We start from the raw sequence: 23,068 nt of genomic DNA, 5'->3' as shown, positions 1-23,068 counted from the left end.
GAAGAAACAATTTCAAAACATATTAATCATCCAGTGACTGTCACTTATTGCTTTTAAATCTATCATATGTGGAGGGCTGGCATGGGGCTAAAATGCTGTAGCTAGGAAGTGCCTTTATCAAACTATGTAGAGGAATTTTTCTTAAGAAAACTAAAATACATGTATATGTGTGTGAGCTATGTGTATATACAGTGGATAGGTGCATATGCACATACTCATATTTCTGCATCTCAGGAAACGAAAACTTGTTTACTTCTGACCTTAACTTGATTTCAGAAACCGGATATATTCTACCAGGCCCCGTATGCAGGGACAGATATGCCACGTGATTAATTTAAATATTTCTTCTACAATCAACCATGCAAGCAACTGCTCTTCTGCCTATGGATTTATGGAAACCTCCCACTTTCCTGCTGGACATTAACAGAAAATTAAATACAAAGACAGGAGAAAGGAGACCAACACTTGTGTCAGCGAGCTCACTGGATCTCAGTCCATCTGTTAGTTTATAGGTTAATGTCCCACTCATGCCCTTTCCTGTGCGATTACCCCTTGATTTCCCGGCGCATGATTTGGAAAACAAGACTCTGGAAGTCAGGCAAACACATTTGCTTGTAACAGAGAATACGGTTGATAAGATGCTCTGTAATAACAGACCCGTGCATCCCCCAACAAAATACAGCAAGACATGTAAGAAAAAAATTGGAAATTTAACTTTTAGTGATAGTGACTGCATGTAGAGCCTGCAGCAGTCTCATCCGTCTGACCTTGCTTTGTGAACTACAAATGACCTCACTGAAAAACAACAGAGACCTTTTCTTGCTCTAGGCTGTCTCTTGATTGTATCTCCTCCTTCAGGTTACTGTAACTGCTCTTTTCTAGGGGTTGGGAAGAAAAAAAAGAGAGGAGCAGAGTAGAAACACTTAGCTGAAGACCCAAAGGCCCCCCAGGCCTGCTTCTTCCTCAGTTCTACCATCACTCTATTAATAACAGACAACGTTTTCATTAAACGATGCACTTTCCCGCTCCAGGATAGACTTGAGTTTTCTGTACTGATCATTATAAAAGTCCCAGGAGGGCTCCTACAACCACACTGTCTTCACAACAGAGACAAGAACTATCTGTTCCTACACAAACCATACACTATAGTGATCCCAAGAGTGAAAGAGACCTAAAAACCCACAAGAGAAAGAGGTACGAAGCCTAGTTATCAAATTCCATCCTGCAGGATAAAAGCATCCCACATTCAAACTTCTCATATAAGGTCTTTGTGGATCAAAGGTTTCTCTGAGCTGCACCTGAATGGCAGGAAGCTGTTCCTTGTGCATGGCAATTGCCCTTGTTTTACTTGATTTTAAATTGAAGAACCTCCCTTATCATACTGAATCTTTTTCCAGTGCTGGGTGAGTTGTTGGTGCATTTAAGAAACAGTCTTCTGTTCTGTTCATTTTAATACTTGAAGCAGTGACTTTCAAATTGTTGCCTCTTTCCCTCTCTTCTTTAAAGAATATTATTGATACCCACATAACTCCGTGTTAGGAAGGCCATTATTTTGGGCAGGGGGCTGCACAATCACATATGGTGACACCACCCCCTGGTCTGAGGAATTTTCAGTATAAAGAGACAATGCACAGCATCCAAAACTGAGCCCAGTCATCACCTTCCCCTTTCAGAATGGATTATATTCTCAGTACACCCTCTCCAATAGGTAAATTAAATCCTATTTTCATTTTCAAAGGCTCCCCTGTACTCTTAATCTTTTCTTATGAAAATTGGATGAAGAAAGTAAAAAGATCAATAACTTAAACATGAAAGTAATCAAGCTATCATGAATAACTGACTACAGGGAATTCCTCAAAGTACTTCCTTGGAGTTCTTGGAATAAAAGGCTACCAAAACCACTTATTTATAGAATATTAACTAAAATCTGGCTACAGGATAGCTAGATATGTAATAACATTATTTGAGTTAGCACTGCTCGTAAAACTCAAGTTCACGGTCTAAAAAAAGTTCTCAAGGATATTATCCCACCAGGAAAATAATGAAAATTTTACAGCTTGAAACTTTGTACTTAGAAAAATTATGACTATTTAAAATGTTCCATTACCAGCTGGAAACAGATTGTGTGGCCACTGGTACAGTTAATAATGCTGCTGGCATGCCAAACTCATAGGCACTGCTAGGCAGGGAGGATGAAATGAAGCTTCACTTTTTGGGTGGTCACCTTGATTTTCAGAGTAGGCTGCTCCATTGCAGCATCAGCTAATAAACTTGTAAGCCCTTGAATGAGGTTCCCTGTTTACTCATATATTCCAAACCATGGAACAGGAATGGTCCAGGCAGCAGCCACAGAGAACTTGCAACCAGCTAATGCTTCAGCAGTAAATAAACCTTCCTTCCCTGATGATCATTTTCATAAAGTCCTGGTCCACAAAAAGTACATACTCTGGATTTTTAAATGTCGTTATGCCTTGGAAATCTATATGACATAAACTTTTGCCTAAAAATCAATTCTGTGTTACAGTTTGATTAGCAGAAAATTGCCATCACATTTGTTTCTACATTTGTCTACCTCATGTCCTTTTCATTCATAGGCTGGACGATTTAAGCTTTCTTTAAAAACTCCCCAAGAAAGTCTGTGACATTAAAATGTCCTTTGATGCTCTTTCACTAAGCAGTGAATATTAACAGTTATGGTGACCCTGTTCCCTAATGTGTCTCTGTTGGATCAATAGCAGTTAAGTGCCACTGTTTTACAATTAAAGAGGGGATCATTTTAAATTTAAAAGCTCATAGCTAATTTTCTTCTTGGCACTTAATAGCATAATTCATTTTTGAAAAACCACATAGGGAGAGCATATACTTTATTCTTCGTCGGCAGCCTTACTGGGGCTAGTTTTAGTACTCATTGTTGCATTATGTATAATTTACAGCAATGCCCAGTCAAGCCATCCGTGTGGCAGGAAGTGTCATCTTGCTCCAAAATATGAGTTTGATCCATAGGCAAGAATTAGAGGAGGAACCTGCTGGCTTTACACCTCAGTGAACATCTCTCTGATAAGCATTTCGTACGACTCGCTTTCAGCATTTTGTTTCTGCACCTTCTTGCTAGGCAAGGCCTCAGCTCTTTGCAGGCTGAGGGGTTCTGCTCTGCTCAAAGAAGCCAACAGGCAGGCAGGAGTTGCTGATGTCTGGGCAATCCAGTAAGATAATACACACTGAGTAGCACAACTTTGCCCTTTCTACCTGCCAAAAAACACACACCATCTTCATTCCTATGAGTTTTTGTCTTGTTTTTATTTTGCAGCTGAAAAAAATGAACAGAAGAATTATGAAATATTTCCTGCTGGTTCTCCCTCAAGTTCCCCAGGGTTATTTTGAACACATGAATGATCTCAGATCTAAGATTTCCTACAGCTGAAAAGTACTTCTTGTAGGGCTTATCTGTGAGGGGACAGAAGTTGAGAAGAGAATGATGAGGTTTCTGGTGAGTAGAAGCTTTTCTGTTTTCAATGTTTCTACCCTAAGTATAGGAACTTAGGAGTTCCATGTACTCTTCAAGTACTGCAGTTTTAAAAACTGGTTCTTGTAGCCAAGATTTTGCAGTCCCTAAATTCAGGAGGCAGCCCATCCCCAAACAATACCAACTATTTTCAAAGAGGGAACATGGACATAGAACTGAAGGAAGTTTAGGACTACACTTCAGTAAAAGATGGCGTGTCCTGAATTCAGTGTCTTTTCACACCAGAGCAGAGAGAAGCAACTGTCTGCAGCTGACAGCATCAATATTGGGGTTTGTGTGTGACTGCAGTCACAGCGGTGTTAAGGTGGTGTTGGGGCATTATTACCTGATTGTTTCAGTAATTTTGGGAAGATGAGACCTACTCTTCCCTGTTCCCCTTTCCCCCTGAATAATCCTTCAAGAACTCTAAAAGGTATTTACAGAAAACAGCACTTCTGGCCCCCAGCTGACACTGATGGTAGCAGACAAATAAGCGTTCCTCATTTACAGGTAAAGACGAGCTGGGGCTTTTAACGTAAAAGCCCATATTCATCCTGAATTAAATAAATTCTCTTTTAACAAATCACTTCTGTGCATTAGTAAAAAAATAACTGGAGCCACTGAGCTGCTGCAGTGTGATAAAGGCACATCAGAAAGAGGAAATGTTGGGTTAATGTGAGCTGGCCCCCCCGGGACACTCTCACCTAAATGGTCATCGCTGTAACCCAAGTCAGCAAGGGGACTGGCGGCTGGGAATGGCAGTAGATCAGGTTCTGACAAAGTGTGCTGCTCTAACACGCCTCTGTACAACACAATTAACTGCTTACACCAGGCGTTGCCTTGTTTCTGCCACGTTACACTTCTCACATTTCATGTAATAGTGTTTGCAAAGTGCTCCCAGTTTTCAATTAGCCAGCCTTGCCTTCCCCTCACACTCATCTGTGCCATTCCGGCTCAATCCAGAGGACTACCCAGAAGTTCAGTCTCTCAGACAAAAACTCTCAAGGCATGTGTTTCAAAGACACTGGTGGCAGTCTTGCATTTTTATTATTTTCTTTTTAAAGCTGGTCATTAGATGTAATTTATTCTGTACACTTCTGGGGAATCAAAATCAGGGATATAACTTCCCTTTACTTTCCTGCTCTAGGTGTACAAGATATTCCTAACAAAATAAGCAGTAACCACTTCATCTGCAGAGTAACCTTTCTGTGAGTGTCCTTCTACCTATTGATTTTCTGATCTCCATCACAAAATCTCAAACTACTGCTTCATACCCTGCTTCTCTTTGAAGTAGACTTATGTAATTGTATACAGAAAAAAAAATAAATCAAAGACCCAGGAGTTTTGCCTCCCCTCTCTGTGCCCTACCACGAAAACCACAATCACATTTGCCTTTTTTGTGTAATTACTCTTTTATACTCTTTTATATCCTGTACCTGTGTGAGATGGAGCACTCCATAGGCTTGGTTTTCATTAGGTACTAAGTGCTCACAAGTATCTGCAAGGCTGTCAGTTATCTCAGAAAATACACCACGTGATTTTCTAGGGCTGCAGTACTATGCTTATGAACCAGATACCACATGGTCACTTGAAACCAACTCATGTAAAACTTGATTTCAGACTCTCTTGGAGTTACAGAAGATTCAACCCAGTTACAGTTTATTTGCAAAACGCAGACACTGCAGGTAGCAAGCTAAATGGTCTGACAGGCTGAGCACTGACTTGGAAACCTCAGATGATCAGAAATCTTTAAGCAGGTTTGTGTTCAGTACGCCAGTTTCAAACAACTCTGAGAATTAACCAAACGAGCCTCCTGTAAGAATTTGATTTTTACACATCTCAACTCAGAAACCTCCCAGGATATGAACACCCCAGACTGTGGAACAAGAAATACTCTATCACACAAAACCAGATGCAAATGTAGTTCATGTTCTCAGTTTTCAGATCTGGATGTGAAACTGAGCTAAAATTATCTCTTAAACCCCAACTTTAATTACAAGAAACCAGTTATTTCCACTTGCCTGATCTAGAAAACAAAGAAGTGACAATGTCTTGCTTTTTTTTCTCCTGTATTTCTAATAAGACATCAGATGAAAAGGAATAAAAACTACTATTTCTAAAACTTCTATGCCACAAAAACATCAGTTTAGAATGAAGAGTAAAACCCTATTTTAGTATATCTAACTGTTCTGTCTTCACAGTGGCAGTTGAAAAGGTAGTTTGTAATCAGTGATATTCAGCATGGCACAGGATCCTTTCTGGCAACCCAAGAAATGAAAGATGTAAGGAAACAAAACCAGGGTATTTTGCCTGTTGCTGGAAAACCTCTGGCTCAAACCAGTCAGCTTAGCCTGGAACAGGAATGAGCTGAAGCTGATTACAGTCAGGCAGGAGTCTGAACCAGGACTGGGAATGACTCTCTGTGTATGTGGATATTTTACCAGACATTTGGGGATGTTGGTGGTAAAACTCTTCTCATGGTACTTTCATCATCTGGAAGGTCCCCAGGTATGTCTACACAAGAGTCTGGGTATGAACAAGTTATAAGTGAAAATAGACCCCCTTCTTGAATAAGAATTGTAAACAAAAGCATCAGCTGGAGGAGTCTGACCTCTACTCTTAGCTAACATTCCGATGTCTGGAGAAGGAATCATTTTTGGTCCAATACATTTTCAAAACACTGAGAAAGGTCTGACATATCAACCAGGCTTCAGACATGATCTGGAGGCCAGGGGCCCCCCTGCTGACTTTGTGGATTTGGACCAGGGCCACAGAGAAACAGCAATTCTTTCAGCTTGCATTAGAAGACAATTGCCATTTGTAGGCAATGTGTGAATATTCAGAGGACTTTATTACACTGAATCCAGTAAAGTTTTACTCTGTATTAAGTTATTGCAGTGTTTGAAACTGAGCTACAAAGTTTTGATTAAAAAAAAAAAAATCAGTAAATTCCATATGGCTCCCAGGTGTTCCTCAGCCTGGTCCCCAGTTTCCCCTTTCCCCCTCACCAGAAAAAGAAAAAAGGGATCTGGATTTATACATAGAGATACCCTTCACTCTGCCACCACCCTGATATTATTGTATCCAGCACTGCAGACAAAGCTTGGAGCTTCCTGCACAGTATGGGCCCAGGTCTGCTTTCCCCCTATACAGCATTTACAGATGTTTCCAGGAAATTTGCTCCAGGCAGGTGAAGAAAGGAGTAAACTTTTTGGTTTTCCTCTATATTAATATTTCCTCCCTCGTCCCAACATCCATGTGTGATTCATTCTCCATTCGAGATGTTCACCTAAACAGGCACGAAGTCAGTCAGGATTTTATTTTAGACCTTGTTAGGTTATTTTTTAAAGCATGTTTATGAGTTTTCTTTTGTTCAGTTAATCTAACCACACAAAGTGTTTGAGTACAACCAAATCTTAGAGGTACCATCTTAGAAGTCACTTCCAATATTTTCCTTTTATTTATGACGTTGTAAAATGTTGCAGCACAGAAACAACCTTAACACCTTTCTTAGTTATTCATTTATCTTGATAGAAGAAAAACACAGTAAAATTTAAATTGATTCAGAGACATTTTTCAGTTACAAATCAAAATGGATTGTGTCATGTAAAACCACAGAACAAAACTCTGCACTTTCTCATTCTTTTTTTCCTAATTTTAAAACTTAGAAACTTCAGAAATGTAATTCTTCAGACTTCTACTCAAAAGTCTGCTGACATTTTTGTTGCTACAGGACAAATAGTTTTAAGTAGGTGAAACAAAAAGAATCACTCCAAGACATGGAAAAACTCAGCTAATGCTCCCTGCGATTTTGAGATAAGTTAAGTAGACTTCCCCACATTCAGCTCCTAAGTCTAATAGTTTTCCAGACACTCACAAACACTGCAGGAAAAGTCAAGGAAAAAAATGCAAAAGCTCATGTGTCAATGAAAAGAAAATATATTTTCCTACTGAAGACTATTTTGGGACCAGGGAAAGGGACCAGCACAACAAAAACTGTACAAGTTTGTGGATATCTTTGTTCCTGTTTAGTGGGGAAGAACAGCGCAGCCCTTTGCCCAGGAAAGCTTGTCACTTTTACCCAACAGCTACTGTTTGTTCTCTTTTCTCTTCCTCCCTCTGCATGGTCTCTGGGTTGTTCTGCATTTCCTCACTTTGCACACTTAAATTACCTTTCAATACAGGGCCCCTTCAGCCACTGGAACTTTTTAAATACATATATGTAGGTGACAGTTGTCTAGGGAGAAGTACATTTCCTTCTTCTGGTCCTTTATGCTAGAGTTGATGCCACACAATTCCCTAAATATGGGTATTTGCCATGGCAACAACTGCAGCACAGTTTTGCAGAACTCACCCCTTAAGTGGCTTAATGGATATGGTATTTATTCCCTTTCTGAAGATTTAGCTTCAGTGACACATTAATACAAACATAAATGGAGCAAATATTTGTGTGCTTCTTGGGAATAACAAAGGCACGTTTATCTGATACACACAGAAAAGACATTTTTGAACCTCATTAATACATGAGTAGAAGTCAATGGAGGAAAATGGATCTTGTTAACTGGCTTCTTGGATACCAATAAGCATCTCATTTGCCTTAAACATATCAACCTAGCAACACTATTTATTCAATATAGAATAATCAGTGACATTAGAGAGCCCCAGCATTGCACACAGAGGAATGATTAATCTATTATTCATTCCACAATAAAGACTCTGAGGGATTTACCATATGAAAAGTGATATTCAGAAAAAGAAGTGGTGGGGTTTTTTTCCCTGACCTGTATGGGAATTCCTGTCCTAAGGGATGAATTCCATTGAATAACATTGAGAGTTTTGGTTGTGGGTTTTGCCTTTTTTTTTTTTTTTTTTTTTTTTTTTTTTAAAGTACCCTTCCTTCCTGCAAGGCAAGAGAGATATTCCAGAGGACTCTGGGACCGAGTACGTGGTATGAAAACACAGGCATGGAACTTTGTATAGGTTGTATCACTTTTATGCCTTCTGAAGAGAAGGAATTGTGTTGATTTGAGAAGTAGAAGCAGCTCTTTCTTTGCTGGTGCCCATCTTGCCAGGATGGTTGGTGTCGACACAAGGTTATATGCACATACAGACACTCGTGTATGTGCAGACTCCTGTGTACAGGGACAGCTGACAACAACAACTGTAAACCTCACACAAAACTGTCATCAGCCTGATGTCCACATCCAGAGGATATCCACAAGTCTTATAGTGCACCCAGGAACCAAAACACCTCTGAGGACACCTTCCCTGCACACTCCAGCATGACGCCAGCTCGTGAACCAGATACCAGCTACTTCCATGAAGGCCACTAAACAACCAGACTGTGCACCTGCTTTGCAAAGTTTAGATGCAGCCCTTAATTTTTTTTAATCAACTGTTTAATAATTATTAAGAATCATTCTGCTTACTCCGCAGTAACAGCCATGGTCTGAGCTACAGCACACCAGCAATCGAGCCCTGTACACAAACAGATGCACAGCTGTGCATTTAATTGGTGTCAAGATGGCACCTGAAAAGTAGTTATTTGAATATAGATTTAAATAACAGGACAGGTGACTTGCAATAACTACATGTGCATTTGTGTGGACAGCTTGGGATTCCGCTGTTTCAAAGACAAAAACTTCTTTAATTTCTTTCCTTCAGGAAGTTTCTTTGAGAAGCTAAGAGGCCATTACAATCAAGGAGAACTTTTGTGTAAGTAAGCACTAAGTAAAAATTATAGAACTGGGATTTAGATCATGAAACTGTCTAAAAGGCAAGTTGTTATTTGATTTTGAAATGTAATTGAAAATAAGAATAATGAAGATAACTCCAATTACTCTGGAATGGCCTTCTGCTCCTTGCAGTGTATGCAGTGATTAACTAGCCTTTTATAGCACTTTGGGTTGTTTTCCCTGGTGAGGGAAGATTTACCCAAGAATCCTTGGGTAAGAATAATTTGCTTTGGCAAAGGTATTTGCAGTAGAGCGGAGGGAGGTTGCTAACCTCCATCTCAGCCCACTCAGCTGATCAGCCCCTCTGGGCTGCCAGGGCAGGCCGAGGGAGGAACTGGAGGAGGAGGATTCTCCATGCCAGTTTGAGCAGGCAGCAACTTTGACCATCCTGGCTACCACAAAATTAACCTTAGGGCTACATCACAACGTACCGGCCTCAGCACACCTGTAAACACCACTGAACTGAGTGTTTATGAAAAGAAAGCTGCACTTCCAAGAGCCTCTGGTGAATACTCCCACTTTACATTGTTGGACTCTGAATAAGCAGACCTCTTTGGTGCATTTCTTTATTCTTTCACTATTAATTCTGGAGAGTCTACTGACATACATGAGTTATGTGTTGTCTTAGGATATTCCAGCAATACACTAGACTAAAAGCAATGGTAGCTTCTCTCATCAAGAACTCTACTGCTTCTTACACTTGTCACCCATGTGCATCTTTACTGAACTCCAGAGATCTCAGAGAAAACACTTACTTTTTGGTGACTAAAATAAGGGTGCTGGTTTTTGCCACAGTTTAGCTTAAATTATGCAAAACTCCAAGATATGCGAGGCATAAAGAAAGGAAGAACAAGGCCTTTAATTGAATTCAAGATCCATTTCAACTGAATTGCTAAAACCCTAAAACAGAAGAGCAGTTTTGCATTCCGCTAACATAATCCACCTCCATCCATGTTACTCCCCATGAGTCACACACACATAAACTCTCAGTGCACAAGATGCAAGAAAACACCACATAGCAAGCAGCTGAATCAGCCTCTCCTTTTAGGCCTTATATTTGCCCATGAAAATAGTGAATATTGAGACAGGACTATTCCAACTGTCATCTACAGCTCTTTGTTAGTGATAAGAAAGGAAATTTCTTCACTTGGAAATTCTGTTTTTTGTGCCAACAGCTGCATTGGTTCCTCTGCTGCTGTCAATAACTGTGTTCACTTTAGACCTTTCTAACACAGCATTTCAGAAACTGTTTGCTGCTTCTCAGCCCGCAGCAGAGTAATTCCATCTGTAGGGCTATGGCTCCTGGAGGAGACAGCATTTTTGTATTACTGTCCTCTAAATTATTTTGTAACACGGACAAGTGAAATGACAGGGGCAATTAAGAAGCAGAAGCACGTACCCTTTGTTCAGAGATTCAGGTCCTTAAAGCTTTAATTTACAGATCCTACAGAACAAGGCAGAGAGGCAGTGTTGGAATGTGACACATAGGAGCATTCCCCTGCTGGATGGCTGATGGATGAGCACTGGGATGTGCTTTTCCTTGCTCTCACAGCCTAGAGTGGATGGTCCCCCAGCAATGCTCACCTCATTGCCCTGCTCTGCCCACATTCCCCTGAGTATCAACACAGCTCCTCTCTCCCTCTCCACAGTTCCTTCTCCTCCTGCCTGCTTGGTCCTCTAACCCTCTACCCCCCTTCTCTCCCTGTGGTGATGTATTCCCACAGTCCTACCTGAGGCACTCCATGCAAAAAATCTCTCTTCTTGGTCCAAGTCAGTCTCCATGGCCCTAAACAGCACCCACAGCCTCCAGGAGGAGGCTGAGTAAAGCAGGGGAAAAATATCCCCTTACACTGGTCAGCAACGGCACCATGAAACCACTGGAGCCCAGGCTGGCCAAGCACTTGGGGCTAGCAGCTGGCAGCAGTTACCTCAGGGTATGGAGGGCAGAGAGGCAGCCCAGGGCCAGGTGAACTCCTCAGCCCACTCACAGCTGTGGAAATGAGTTTCTAGATCATTCACCTCATCCCTGCACAAGGAGCAAATTTTCGATGGGGACCCCAAGGGGAGAGGGGTCATCTCTCCTGTACTACACCCATACCTGGGGGAGACAGGAGACAAGTCCCTCAGAGAAGGGACACAGCAGCTGCTGTGAGAATGGGGGGAGCCTGGGAGTCATGGGGGGTCCCCACGAGCAAGAGGGGCCCATATCTCATTGTTCCCATGCAGGAGCAATCAATAGGGCTGTAATTACCACTGCTGCTATTTGGTGCACCTAAACAGGGGAGTGCAGCTTTGTGCCCGTTCTCCCATTGAGGATGCAGCTCTGCAAAACAGTCCTCTTATCCTTCTTTACATATTTATTACAACTCTTTAGACTGATCCATGCAAACTAAAGCAAAGCGACCAATGGAAAGGGGCTGGCTTGTGCCAGCAATCCCCAGACTGTCAAGCGATCACTGAAGATTGGACAGGTCCTGATGAAATAAATGTTGGCTGCTGACTCTTCCAATTTTGCAACACTCCTCTGTGTCACTGGAGCAGCCTTGTCCAAGATTGAGATATTTGCAAACTGTCATCTTTCATAAATATCTGCCTTGAGTGACACTTTGCCCCCCTCCATTTCCCTTTGAAATGTACCTAGCTGGCACGGAGCCTGCGGGATTTCATTGCTTGTGATAGGTGATTAGCAAAGAGATGATTTCCTCCTCCCTCCCCCTCCTCCCCTCTGCCAAAGGGCTGAGTGACAGGTCCAAAAGGCGAAAGGCAGACTGGGGAAGCAAATCTGCCAGAGGCAGAAGTGATGACACTCCGAAAACACTTCATTCATCTTGCCAAATTACAGGCTGGGCTGGGGACTGATGGAGACTGGAGGCGGGGGGAGATAATCTCCTGCCTTTGCCTTGCGTGTTCTGTGCTCAAAAAAATTGCAAAGCAGCTCCTGGAGCTTGAAGGATGCACCCCAAACCCCTGCAATTTCTGCTCTGTAATGCTCCCAGGCGAGCTGCTACCTGGCTCCAGCCTTGTGATGAGGCGCATTAAAAGTGTCGTAGTCATGGATGTCAGATCCCTTCAGCTCCCACAGGCTTCCTGCCTAGACGTCAACAATTGGGGCTGAGAGGGAATTTCAAACAGCACAATGAAGTAAGAAGTGTCTGGGCCTCCCAGACAGTGGAGCTGGTGCCACCTGCACAGCCTCCCCCTAATTTATCTGGTGGGGAACTGCTCAGAGGGCAAACCAGGCATTTGCGGTTGAGAGTTCCCTGGATCTGTTTTGGGAAGTTTCCAGCCTTTGAGAGGGTAATTTGGGAATGAACACAGGTGTGAGCCACTGATAATGTTGGTTCTCCATGAGCTGGGATGTCTTCTGAGCAACAGCAAAAACTAATTGTTTGTTTGGACAAAGTTCTGCACAAAACTTCTTTTTTTTTGAGAAGAGTACCAATTTGGAATGAGAAATCCATTGAATTTTTTTTTCTTTTTTTTCTCCTCAAAACATTATCTAAGGAATGGCTTGATTTGGGCTTTTTAATTTAGGGGATTTTTTTTCTGTTTCTGGGTTTGAAGTGGATGCCTGTCTCAAATGTAATTACTTTTTTTTTTATCTTACATTTAATGGTTTAACGTTGAAATGTTTCAGACTTGCCAATTAACTACTTCAACCCAAAGTATTTTGTCTGAATTCTCAACATGCCCAAAGTCTACTCTATTTACATTTTCAGACTTGACATTTCCTTTTAACAGTGAGATTGCTAACAAAGGAAATTATGTTTTCCTCCTGTCTTTGCCAATGGACATTGCAAGCAGTGATCATTGAATCTTAAATTCACTTTTCCAACTGAAGAGCAAGTCAGTTATTTTAGCTGGTGCAATTGAAAGTCTCTCTCTTCTGTCATCCTGAAGTACTTCAAGAGATACACAAACCACTCCTGAAGAATGAGAGAGAATGATTTTATTTTTAATAATACATGAGTTTTTCGTTACATGTTAAAGGGAGAACATCAGATTGTGGTCTCTCCTAGGCTAGTCTAAGGCCTAGGGTGCACTCAAACACAGAATTAAAGCTGTTGTAAAAACTTACTTGAATTTTGTTGTATCAGAACTTACAGCTCAAATAGATGCTGATGTCACTTTTCATTTTTACTTGCGTAAATGAAGTCTTGGCTGGCTTTCTGTAGCATCATCGCTAGATGGTATCTCTCAGGATACACTGAAAATTGAGATCAGGCCATAATAAAGTGTGTTTCTAATAACAAAAATAGATGCCTTATACATTACAGAGTGAAGTGTCTACTCTGGACAGGAGAAGTATCACCAAAATTGATCCTTAGCTAATCATCCCAGAATCAAAACTGTCAGGGGTGGAAATGATGAACTGCACTGTCTGTGCTGGAAATGTTTGATACAAGCATGTTCATTAGGCATTTATTTGCTAAATTCTATTCAGCAGAAGTCATTCTGAAGAACATAAAAATTTTCTAACAACTGAATCCAAACATAACATGGTTCCCTTTTTCTCTTGAACACTCAAGACGTGCACAAATGGGACTCAGAATCTGCATGTTTCCAACTGCTGGATGCCCTATATCCCAGTGCTCAGTATTGTCAGCTGGAAAAGACATTTCACTACAAGAAAATAATTAGATTTTTTTCCTTATTATATGAGCTTTTGCTTCTAAATTGGAAATGTTGGAAAATGACCATCATTTGGTGTTGGAACTGGGGAGTACCATCTAACATGAAAATGAAACACAGGAAGGATCAAAATGAGCCAACCTTTTCTGGTAGGCTTCACTAGTAAAAAGTGTGCAAAAAAAAAAAAATCTGATTTATTTTGAGAAGTTCTGTTCTGTCATCAATTAGCAATTTACAGCTTCAAAGATCTAACTGGGTATCTCATACAGTGTGAGGTAGGCCGGCCTAACAACGTAATATCCCTCCCCCTTCAGACTGAGAAACCTGGTAAGGGAAATTAAAATGAGTTTCTCAAGGATAAACATTGAGTTTGCAATGGAACAGAGATTAAAACTAGGGGGCCCTTTGTCTGCCTTCAACCACCTCACTGCTTTATACATGTTTGCATGCACCCAGATCTGCAGCCACACAGACAAACAGCAGAAAGGAACAACAGAGGGAGGGAGAGTGTGAATAACCAAACCTGCATGTCAGCACATGGACAAATAACCCAGTTCTGCACCTACAGAGGAGTTCAGGTGAAGTTGAAGCACCTCCCTCAGTAATTGCAATTAAAAGTAAAAATCCTTCTCAGTTGTCCCTGCAGCTTAATTATTTTCCCCTGCAAAATTAGAATAAAAGAGAGAAGGGATCCCTCACCCAGAGTGCTTTAGGGTGTTGGGGGCTTTCTCTCGGGGGTGGGAGCTGTGATATGCAGCTCAGGTGAGTGGTGCCTGCCAGCAGAAGAGCAGCTGAGGCTGCTGCTCTCACCTCAGAGATGCCTCCTTGGAACTACGGATGAGGCCCCAGATCTGTAGAGAGGAGCAGGACTCATGCATCTGTTTAAGATTTCCCAGGGGTCATCTCCAAGGGTTTCTTAGCCGTACCCTGATGTCAGATGGTTCTGCATCAAGGCAGTGAGGTGTCTAAAGATTGTAGTGGATGTAGCCATCTAATTTTGGGAGATAAGGAGAAAGTGATAAATGCTACACATGTGAGCATGAGATGTGGCGTAACCCATCTGGCCACCTACAAACACATGCGTTGTACCCATGACAAGTTAATTGTGCATTAATCAGGATATAATCTCATACTGCTAATGCAAGTCATGATGTAATTTTACCTTTACTACTTATACAACTATGGCCATTATTATCCTGTTATAAATCGTATCACTTCAGACTGATGAATGACACCAGTTAATGTCTCTCTACCTAATTTGTTATTTCACATGGTGATGTAGCATTACTTTGATTTGGTTTTTACCCAGGGAAGCTGCCTTAGAGTTGTCTTTACTGGACTTTTCCAGAACACTTGCAACAGAAGAAAAAAAAGAAGTTGGTATTTGTTTTTATTAAAAAATAAAAAGGAGGAGATTTTACCAGAGACAGTTGTTTGTTTTTCTTAGGATACTTACTCCTTTCCAGTGAGCCCAGCTCTGAGCAGAACCAGAGATACTTCAAGCAGCAATAACCAAAAATGCTGACTTGGAATTTAACACACATTTGGCCGTCCCCATGTTTGATGCAAGAATAAATAATTGTACATCCACACCACTCCCACAAGATGCACATAGGCCCACTTGTTCAGTGGCAAACAATTTAGCAGTGGCTGAAGAAGAAAAATGTCTGTGCTGGAATTACACAGACATTTTTTTTTGGCTTTTGAAACTCACCTTTTTGCCTGCACACCTGTGTGTCCAACCCTTACACCTTGAAGCTTTTAAAAGTTCTGGGTGGCGGTTGTAGAACACTTTTTTTTGGTGATAAATAGGAAAATGCAGAGAGGGGACAGAGATCTAGAATGAGTTATTTTTCTAATGTTTTCCATTAAGCAGCAGCTGCTGTTTCCAAGCTGTCAGCTCTGTTGCCACGGTGATTTTGTGCGCATGGCACAGAGCGGGGCTGGTGGGTTCAGCGCATCCACCCTCCTGCCTGGCAATGTCACTGCATCAGTGAACTCCTGGATGAGCAAACCCCTTCCTCTGACTCTGGTGGGAATCAGGCTGCAGGAGCAGAACTCCTTGCTAAGGTCATTCAGCACTGCTCTTCTACACTGGCAGAGTCTTGTCTTCTCCCTTCCCCTGAAGAGGAACATATGAAACATTTCATTTTGACATTTTAAATTTCACATACAGTTCTTGGTCTTCTCCTCAAAGGACACAACAGATAACCTAAATAAGATCTTAAATATTTCAGGCAGTGGCAGCAAACACAGCCAACAAACCAAAACCAGTAATTGTCTGCACAACGCTGACCAGTGGCTTCAGTAGAACAACTTCTCCCCTAAATATTGTGCAAGGGTTAAAGAACTTTTTTGAACTACACAGAGGACAACAGAGTCATTTTGCACAGAAGTGTCTACACAGAAACTAGGGGCTAATTTTTTTCCAATATTAAACTCAGTTTGCCTTTCAAAGTGCAACATTTTTCCAGTCTACAAGGTAGGACTCCAAGACAGGGAGAGCACCTTTTTCCATGGTTAGGGCATTATGAGAAATTTATGGTTTCTGAGGGTATAATGAATGCAGTAAGGAAGGTAAAACGTTCACAATTCTTTAATATACTGGTAAGAAAACCTTATCAGTTTACTGGAGAATCACAAATGGCAACAGGTCAGATCAAATTTCTCATGTGGCATAAAAATCATAAATGCAATTCCCAGGGCTACCTCAACTTTAATAAAATGAAGTCATCCATGTGTTGCTTTGTATTAATATTGCAACTAGGTTTAAGCATATATGAGCCATGGTTTTTCCTCAAGTGTTAAATCAAATTGAATCACAGGTTTTTATGAGTGATAAAATGATAATAGACCAGATCTGGTCAGCTAGGATAATAACTCGATTCAGTACTTTGGATGTAAGTGTTTAAGGTTTCCACAATAAAACTGTAATGTTATACCCTAAAGTGTGTTAATAACATTAAGTGATGTAACAGTGAAAGCGAACTGACAGAATGTAATACCCATAGGGCCGTCATAATAGAAATAATTTATAATGTAACAGCAATAAAATCTTTAATGTTATCTCAATCCAGTCCTGTCCCCAAGTCTGGGGTTTCAGATTACATGTGATTTTTTTCTATGCATTTAAGTGTTAACTTAAAATAATTAAGAAAATGGTTTTCAAAGTGGAAGAGCTTTTCAAAGTTGCTGACCTGATAATAATATTATTAACTCTTTCCTTCCTACCAAATTCCCATGTGGCCAATAGCTGATATAAAAGGAGGTATATCTTTTTTGCTTCCATTTTTTTTTTCCTTTCAAAAGCAATTTGCAGCAATCAAGGAACAGGTAGGACTACCATACTGCATGAAAAAGGTATCCAATCCTCACCATTCTCACATCTAAACACAAACCCAAACCACACTGTAAAAGAGTTTGAACAAAGACCCAGTAAATGTCACCACACCATAAACACAAGGTTTGTGTTTGTGGCTACTTACAAGAGAAAGGGGAAGCCAATGGGGTGTCTTCCCTCCTCACTGTGGCAAACCAAAACTTGTCCTGGAAGGGCCTGCTTGGATATTAGCAAATGCCCTTACCAGCAAAATGTTGGGATAAATTCCCTGGAGGGCCCATGGGATCTTTCACACTCAAATCTTCAAGAACAGAACTGATCAAACATCTCCAAGATGTGGACATAATGTGTTTTATCCAATCTGTTAACAGAGAGGTAGATCAGAGAATCTCATGCATATGACAAAGTAATTTTCTCCATCTCATGCAGCATAAATATGTTTCCTGGAATCTCAATATGGACTGATGTTTAACATCTCTTAAGACCGTGATCTTTAGGAGATAAAGAGCTTTTTGCTTATTATTCTCTTCAAAACATATGAAAAGAACTAACCAGACAGACATGTGCACAGATCTTGCAAAATGTGGATGGAAACATAACATTTAGAAGTAAGCCAAAACCAATCTTTAATACTTAAACCAAGATTTATTTGTTTCAAGGTAAGGCATAGTTTTAGTCCTTCTTCCTGATCAAATTGCTTGCTGAGAATATTGACTGTTTCAGGCAGGAATACTAAGGGCTTTCTGTAATGTATGCCATGCCTTAGAGGAGCCAAACCAGAATAAATTCAGCATCTGAATTCTCTTGCAAACCCATCCAACTCAGGACTAATAACCTGCGCCTTTAGAAAATACTTCAGCATCAGACATACAAGATAGTTATTGTGCAATTAAGAAAAATCCTCTGACTCTCAGGTTCTCTCTGGACTCACCAGGGAATGCAGAAAAAAATAACTGGAACTGAACAGAGAAGCAGCTTATCATCTTGAAATATGCCAGGTTAATAGTCCCTTTAAAAGCAAATGTATCAGGAAAACATTAGATCCTTAGCCCTCTGTGACATAATTACACAGGCTTCTGATTAAACAGAGGCTCTCATTAAGTAAAACATTTTATTTTAGTTTCTTGTTGGTTGTTGGTATTATTGGGCTTCCTGCCCAATTCCAGCCAGGCTACCATATGAACAGTGAAAACAGCCAACATTGTTAGTACAATAACAACAACAACACTTGGCACTCACAGAATTCCCTTGATCTCAACATCTTACAGCAATTTACAGATATTACTTGGGTGCACCACGTGATGAAGTAGTGGAGCAGGTAAGATTGACCATGCTTATTTTACAGATGGATAAAGCAGGGCAGAGAGGGATTCACCTGGCTTTCCCTGGCTGCTAGAAAGTCAGTGGTAAGATCCAGAAGTCCTGAGGAGAAAACAACTTCGAATTACTGTTTCAACAACGAATGAACTTTTTTCCTCCCTCCTTAATTGCTGTTGTTCTTTACAGGTTCCTTGTAGCAGAAGAGGACTTGTGCTGTGAAAAATCAAGAGGGGATGCAAATCATACTGAAAGGCAATTAAGCATTGTTTATTATTTGCAGTTTAAGAAAGCCTGGTACAATTTCTCTCCAAAATAGATTTGGGGTGGTATATATAAAGCAGTAAGGACCTATTTTTGGCCAGCTAAGATGTAAAGTTTGCACTGTGAGTTAAAGAAGTAAGTAACAGAAGGATGTTTTAGTCTTTAGATCACCAAATCTGGCCCTTCAAACACATATAAAGAGGCTTCTTTGAAGAGCTTCCAGTGATGGGAATGTAAGAAGAACACTTTTTCATGGGATAAGGGGTACATTTATAAATGCACAACCTCTGAGTTGCCAACAGCACTGAGCTTTTGTCCTCCCATCATCCTGATCCATCTTTGGCAAAGATATTCCTCCTCCAGTGGCTGTGAAGGGGGTTCTGGTAGACTAGAATGGATTTGTGCAGCCAAACTTACAAAAAAAGGCTCCAGTCTTCAGCCTGAGAAAGGGTGAATCAACTTTTGTCCTGCATCTGAGAACACCTCAGATGCTGAAAGCTGAGCACAGCTTATGTTTGTTGATCATGGTGTGGATGCAGGAGGAAAGGTTTGCAGAATACAGAGTTTCCCTTCACACATAGAGGGTTTAATCCCTAAGATTAATAAATATTTCTCAGTGGTGTGCTTGCTAGTAAGGAGAGTCATAGGTGATTTGCCACATTTCTGCCATAGCCAAGTAATTCTTTTTTTCTTTAGCCTAAAAGAGAGAACTTTGGTATCTTGGAGTATGAAGTGTTAACCTCCTCTTAGGCAGTGAGGTTTAGAAACAAAATCTCATGTAGTGCATATAAATATCATCTGTATCCAGATTCCACCACTGTGGATTGTAATTGGCACTGCTGTGAATTATGTGTTACTGATACACACCAACACCCCGATTTGTAAGCTCAGGTGCCCCTTCCTGGCTGCAAAAATAAAACCCTAACACCTACGTGTAAACCTAATGGAGTCAGTATCAGAACAAGCTTTTAGGTCTGGGTGCATGTATTACAAGAGTAACAGAGGTGGAAACCTGCTTGTCACTTATTCAGCTGGATATGAATAACTGGCTTCAAAAGAAACTCAGGAGTGAAAGATTAAAGGGAAGATGACCATGAACTCTCCTTTCCCCAAAGAAGTTCAAAGCTTCCTGATTTAGGTTCTTATCGCACTATAAAGAGGGGAAGCAAGGAAGATAAAAATTTAAAAATAAATGATCTTTAAGAAATTATCCTCATCTGAGTGTCCTCCAATATGTCTGGTCCTCTAAGTGTTAAGTGAATTGTAACTAGATCCTAGGGAGACAGTTGCAACCTGGTTATCAGTGGCAGTAAATGGAAGATAATAGCCCCACTAGAGAGTTATGAAATGGCTTGTCTTTGAGCTGCCAAAGTGTTTAGGCTCTCTTTTATTATATTCACAGCGGTAATCCGATATGTCCTGACTTCTGTCATCTGTATGTAATGCTTATCAACTCTCTGCCAGTGATTCACCCCCTTGTCAGGGACAATTATTCCTCAAAGTGCTGAGGTTACGACTGAAGCAATATTATGACTGGAAAGAAAATATGAAAGGTGCAGCACATCACAGCGAGCAATCTTGAAGCTGACGTCAGAGTGGAGGAGAACATTGTTGATAAAAAAATAAGGCAAAACAGGAGTGTAGTACTGCTGTTCCCATAGCACTCCTGAGCTCTGCTAAGGTCATGTACACCTATGACAATGGTGATGGAGGATTTTCCCATTATTTTATTGGAGCTAGGTTTCCATACTTCCCTGGTCAGGTGTCTCTCTCAGTTTCCCTTCTACGTCCCCCTTTGAAGCCACTTAAAACTAAACAGGCAGAGTGTGTTCTGTCCGTCTAAATCTGCAGACAGGAGTTCAGCCCAGGAAATTAATTTTCCTCCAGAGGATCATAAAATGAAAAGCATAATCTAAGGGACAGAGGGCCCAATTTGCAGTTTTCAAGTTGCCTGAAATTACAGTAATGCCTGTGGTGAAATTCTCATCCAAGCATGTTCAGACCAACCTGTTCCATCACTCTTTTAGATGGCTCAGGCAAAACTGAAGTATATTTTGATCCTGAGCTTGTGACTAGGGGAGAGCACTGGGGATGCTAGTCAGTGTCGTGGCACCATGAGGAGAGCGCTGGATAGCAGAAGGAAACCTGGGATCAGGGCACGGCCTCAGAGCACCAGAAGCTCAAGGCCATTGGGAGAGTGAGTGGCTGTGGCATTTCTTTGTCTCCTCTCATAGCAAGGGTTGACTGTGGCTTGGGAGCTTTGTCAAGGGCAGTGAGGAAAAGCAGCTGGTCAGTGAACATAATGGTGGAGACAGGGAGGCCAAAGAGGGGTGGCAGATGGTCCCAGGGGCCGTCCAGCTGACCAACAGCAGCACCTATGCCCTGCATGCACATGTGGCACCAGTCCAGGACGGGTTCTTAGGTGTCAGCCAGCACATAATTCACTGGATGGAGGGTTTCAGCCTACAGAGTAACAGAAGTGGAGGAAAACAATACCTCTCTGTGGTGTTTTGATAGTTCTTGGGCTCTACAAGTACAGTGCAAACTCTGTACTCCAGTCCATTTTGCAAACAAGGGGTTGAGAGAGGCCACTTCCCTGCTTAGAGGGTCATGTGGGTCCAATTGCAAGGTCAGGGAGGGTCCAATGTGAAGGCAAAACAAGTGGGGTTGGAGCACGGGAGGAGGGAGGAGGCACCCAGGGTTGAAAATGATGTCCCAAATCAGCTGGCTCAAATCAGAAAGTGGAGTCACTTCTCTGGGCACAGAGCTGCGTGTAAGACAGGTCTTCTGTAAGGTTTGGTGTCACCACTGGTGCTGGGACATTTGGTGCTTCCTGCCCATGCACCAACAGGAGCCCACAGGGGTCCCAAGGGTCATGAGCAGCAGGGTCAGCTGTGCTTCCGTTGGGAGGAGAACAGCCTCCAAAAGCACTGAGGAGAGGGAATGAATCACTGTGCCTTGTCTAATATATTGCAGTAATGTAATATAACAGCAATAACCCCCAGAGTACCATCTGGTGAACTTGTGACTAAACACAGCTTGTTTTGCTCAAGGCACACAAGCAGTGGACAAGTATATATTTTATTCCTCCGCTTCACCCTGCCCAAGCACAAGTGGTAGCAAAACTGTTTCTGGGAATTTTAGACCATCTACAAATCAGAGCTGCAAGCAGTTATTTCTCCCCTCTGAAACACACAGGCAGCTCGCTCTGCAGGAGGGTGCTCAGCAGCATAAACTCCTGAGTCTCAGTTACGGCCACCAAAGTAGACAAAGACCTGATCTCAGCTGTTCACTCCGTGTTTCTGATGCTGCAAAATTCCCTCTTAAAGTCCTGTGCGTAGGTGGATGTTCCAGGTGATATTTCCCAGGGATGCAGGAGGCCTGACTCACCCATGAAGAATATTGGTGACTAGTTGCTCTGACCTTGGTCAGAGTTAATCCTGCAGGAATGAAAAGGTTCAGATTTCAGTACTCACTGGAAGAAAAGGGAAGAGAGGAGGAGCAGCCCCCTACTAACATAAAGACATGACCAGTGGCTCTGCCATCAGTTACAGCATTGCTTGCATTTGGCATTATATTATGAAAATACCTATTCAGAGTGGAAGATGAGATCAAAGACAACATTTCCGTAGCGATGACTTTAGCTCCACTTCACTCTTCTCCCTCTCCTCCTCCCGTCCTTCGCATTTCAAGGCTCCTGCTCTATTCATCTGCTCTGTGCCACCCCAGGTTTGTAACATCACATCAGCAGCAGCACTAATAACCCGTGATTCTTTCCCCCTATTGTGTTTGTCAGAGTCAGTAATCTGGGCACTACAGTGGCGCAGCACTGAAAAGCTACAGTGTGTTCCTATAGCAACCGACTAATCCGCAGGTGGAAGGTGATTGGGCACCTTTTGCACCGGAACAATAATTTGAAAGATCTTTTTCAGTGTGCTGTTCTGCAGCATGAGTTCATTGTATTGCAACCCACCACGAATCATTATAAGCTGTCAGGAAAATGCAGCCGCGGCCGCACAAATCACAGCGAGGAGAGACGACGTTTTCCAGCAACAAGCCCTTGAAATATTTCACGGCAGGTTAAGAGGCCAAATTGTGTATGGTGAGATATATTGTATAGGATAAAACAAAGAGCTTGTATAATAAGCCAATGCTGACAGTCTCCAAGTCAGGGAATCCCAGTGAAGTGTAAGGCTGTGCATGAATATGAGTTTTCTTGAGCTGTGGAAGGAAAACAGCCATAATAAAAGAAAGTGCTGGGCAGAGCCCCCACGTTCA

The 23,068-nt window shown here is 41.7% G+C and overlaps 1 long non-coding RNA gene across 9 annotated transcripts in view; it reads right to left on the bottom strand.

Moving 5' to 3' along the window:
- Positions 1-13,171: 13,171 nt before the first annotated feature.
- The window catches only part of LOC104683915, a 143,652-nt gene continuing 133,755 nt past the window's right edge, over positions 13,172-23,068 (bottom strand). For 6 of the 9 annotated variants that reach the window (XR_002043646.3, XR_002043647.3, XR_002043654.3 and 3 more), the window contains 2 exons: positions 17,355-22,230; positions 13,172-15,991 (listed from right to left, as the gene is read on the bottom strand). This is a non-coding gene — a long non-coding RNA (uncharacterized LOC104683915). Of the gene's footprint in view, positions 15,992-17,354; positions 23,012-23,068 lie in introns of all 9 variants that reach the window. The other 3 variants (XR_002043651.3, XR_002043656.2, XR_002043649.3) reach the window with 3 other exon arrangements.

Source organism: Corvus cornix, chromosome 10, assembly GCF_000738735.6.
Source record: "Corvus cornix cornix isolate S_Up_H32 chromosome 10, ASM73873v5, whole genome shotgun sequence".
Lineage (NCBI taxonomy): Eukaryota > Metazoa > Chordata > Aves > Passeriformes > Corvidae > Corvus > Corvus cornix.
Note: the sequence above shows the minus strand (reverse complement) of the source record. Positions and strands in the feature narration are given on the sequence as shown.